This window comes from Thamnophis sirtalis, unplaced genomic scaffold, assembly GCF_051295495.1.
Source record: "Thamnophis sirtalis isolate CommonGarterSnake01/CBP01778 unplaced genomic scaffold, rThaSir2_p1.2 scaffold_8, whole genome shotgun sequence".
NCBI classification, from domain to species: Eukaryota; Metazoa; Chordata; class Lepidosauria; order Squamata; family Natricidae; genus Thamnophis; species Thamnophis sirtalis.
In genome coordinates this window covers 48138064-48141460 of record NW_028261388.1, presented here as the reverse complement: position 1 = coordinate 48141460, position 3397 = coordinate 48138064, and the positions used below count along the sequence as shown (strand labels likewise).

The window sequence follows — 3397 nt, the reverse complement described above, 5'->3', positions numbered from 1 at the left end:
CTTCACTGCTGCTCCTCCCTTCCTCCGCTTGCGCACCTCGCGGAGGGGAGGAGGGAGCTTTGCTTTTAGTAGGCCAGGGCTTGTGAGTGAGTGTGTGTGTGTGTGAGTGTGCAAGAAAGCGAGAGTGAAGGGAGCGGAAGGGTTGGATCCTTGTAAGCGAGTGGGCAAGAGGTAACCGGAGGGGTCTTTGAGCTGAGCCCTCCATCCACTTTGGGGGGTGGGCGCCCCAACAGAGAAGTCCTCGATCGCAGCAAGGTTGCGTTTAGCGCCAAAGTAAGCAATACGTCCAACTTTTATACCATTCTAACTGTGATTAGATGATGGTATGAAGATTGTATAAAGTATTAGTGTGGAAATGGTCCATGGAGATGCTCCAGATTTCCGTTAACGCTGCTTTCCAAGGAGCCACCAGCTAGCCAGCCTCATTTTAACAAAAAATCGCGTTTATGTGTATTTGTCACAATAGAATAGCATGGAATGGAATAGAATAGAATTATTACTGATATCTGAAATCAAGTCGAGTCAACAATTGTTCTTTGCATCTGTCATATAAATGTGTAGGGCTTCTGCCTTTTTATGATGTCTTTTTTTCACACAGAAGAAATTATATTGATGGCTAGCCTTATCTGAAGACCTTTGTTCTTCCTCACTGAAGTCAATGGGTCAATAAACAGGGGTAAACAGGAGACCCCGCTCTCTAATGCTGGGAAAGGTGGAAGGAATGGGGAGGAGAGGTTGACCAGCAGGAAAATGGATGGACTCAGTTACAGTGATGATGAGCTGCTCAATGTGAGTTTTAAAAAATCAGGTGTAATCATGAGTTGTGGTTTGCCTTAGGCATAAAAGCCAATTGGGTGATCTTGGGCCATGGTCTCTCTGAGCCCAATTCACCTCATAGGAGGGTGACTGTTGTGGACAAGATAGAAGGCATATTCACTCCCTTGAAGTTTGTTTTAATGAAAATGTGACATTAAAAAATATTTTAAAAAACACTTCCAGGGATGGCATGAGACCCAATGCCAGACTTCTGCTTCTGAGTGGTTATGTGCTGGAATAAGATTTATTTTCCTTTTTTCAATTTTATTTTCAATATTCCCATCTACCCCTACAATGATTTAATACCGATAAGTAGTTGGGGCAGAATACAATTGAGTAGTCCCACTATAGGATCATATTGGTGTTAAAACAATGCCTGGATCAGATGAGGCAAGAAACATGCTTTTTTTCTTGGGCTCTGCATATTTTAGATTCTCTGAGTGATGTAGCATTTTGTCAAGCTATAACCTATTAGGGTTAGACATTAATGGTGATCTATGTTCTGACCTATTTGTAGCTGTGGCAGCCTTAGCAATTTGCTGCTTGAGTTTATTGCCACAATCCTGAGTACATAGTAGGACCAAATTAATTAATGGCGCCATTCTGGAATGTGCTATTACCAATGTTTGTCCTAATTTAACCAACCTCAGTGTGGTGTCCGCTTGCTCTGAATCTTGTAATGCACTAAATGAGCCAATCAATTTTACATCCTGTAAGTCATGTAAGTCCTTAGCAGAACCTTCTGCTACAACCTTCAGCTGTAGGTAACACAATTTGCTGATTAGATCTCTTCTTTCTCAAAATTGGTGCTGATGAAACTTTATTACTTAGGTTTATTGCAGTAATTAACCAGCACAAGATTGCTAGTCAAACATCCTGGAGATTCTCTGGATTCAATATGGTACGTTTAGATTTTAAAGTAATAACATTCTTTTGGGTAAACTGCTCTAGATGTGGGGTAGCTTTCTCTGATCAGAAGTCATATACTGCCAATAGAAGAAGGTGATTAGGAAGGGCTTCATTCTGAAAAGCATGCTAGAGACTGTAGATTGCTTAAAAGTTAGCAAAATTCACAGGCAGCCTCTTCTCAGTGGTAGCCATTTGATATGTAATAGAGCTACATATTTGATATGTAATAGACAGAATAACTGCTTTTTGGAATCTCATCACTCTCTGTTCACTCAATTATTGGAAATCTGCAAAATAATCTGACTGACATGCAAGTAATAATTGCACTTATCTCACCTTTGGCCCTTTTAGAGAGTTAAACCCTCAACAGTATTTCTTTCTCTTAGTAGCTTTAGGAGTAGGTTCAGCTCCAAATTCCCTGTTAACTGTTTGTTAATTGTTGGTATGACGTGTCTTTACAGCTTCTTCGTTTTTATTTTGGTAACTCTCACTATAGTACTTTACTCAGTGTACTTTACAAAAGGCTCCTTTTGTAGGTCAACCTTATTTTTGACTGAAGTAAAAAGTTTGAAGATCGAGATGACTGTTTACTCTGTGAGTTACTCTTTGTTTAGCTTTGAAGTCTGTTATTTTTCCCCATTATAGGTTCAAAACATCTCCATCTTGCAATGCGAGCTTCTGAACAAATAGCAGCAGCTGGGGAAGGCAGGGAATCCTTTACAACAGTGGTTCCCAAACTTGGCAACTTTAAGACTTGTGGACTTCAATTCCCAGAATTCTCCAGCCAGCTCTGCTTTACAACAAACTGTTCTAGAGAGAAGTTCAACACACTGTTGATTTTTAATTTCTATCTATAAATCCAATTTCAAAGAGCTATTAGTGTCATATCTGACTGGGGAGTAACTAGGGTCAGAGTTACTTACTGAAGTTGTCTGCTTATTGCTTATTAATCCTTTTCTACTGCTTCAAAGATTTGGTTGGGGTCTATGTTGTAGCTCCCTTTTGCTAATCCTTGAATCATGTTTTATATCTGATTCTGTTGTATCTGGACCAGATAAACAACTTCTCAGTTGTTAGTTTAATTTAGTTGAAAAAATAAAAAAAATAAAAAATAAAATGGCAGAGATTCACACATCACCATCTTCAGTCCATCCCTGAATTTAAAGGTAAGGCTTGACATTATAACATGAAAGCCCATATAATTAATGGAATTCCTGGGACTTTGAACAGATTATGCAGGAAAACATTACACCTGCAAGTCATGGATCAAAAATGAAATTAACTATCATACAATATCACTTGAACTGGACAAGGCTTTGACACTAAGGAAAGTGGAAGGAAAGAAGACATATAGATGGATTCAATCCAGTGGTGGGTTCTGGATCCCGTTCCAACTGGTACGTTTGGAACGGGCCCTGTGGCATCCACATGGACACATGCAGTGTGCATGCATCTTAGTGCCTCCATGAGCCTCCACGACGCTCCAGCTGCTCAGCAGAGTGTTGTGCAGGCGCTGTATGTGCCATGCACATGCACGGAAGCCCCGAAGACTTAAAAGACCGGTAAGGAACTCGGGCGGGCAGGTGGGCCCTCCGGAGCACCACACCAGAACGGTATATGGTGCGCCGGCAGGCTCCGGTATGCCTGTATCGGGGTGTACCTCCTGCAACTC

At 41.0% G+C, this 3397-nt stretch overlaps 1 long non-coding RNA gene across 1 annotated transcript; it reads left to right on the top strand.

Annotated features, from left to right (window-relative positions):
- Window positions 1–17: 17 nt before the first annotated feature.
- On the top strand, window positions 18–2835 carry LOC106541695 (uncharacterized). The gene is made up of 4 exons (XR_001312988.2): window positions 18–273; window positions 599–789; window positions 1648–1717; window positions 2371–2835. It is a non-coding gene; the product is annotated as an uncharacterized LOC106541695 (long non-coding RNA).
- The last annotated feature ends 562 nt before the right edge of the window (window positions 2836–3397 follow it).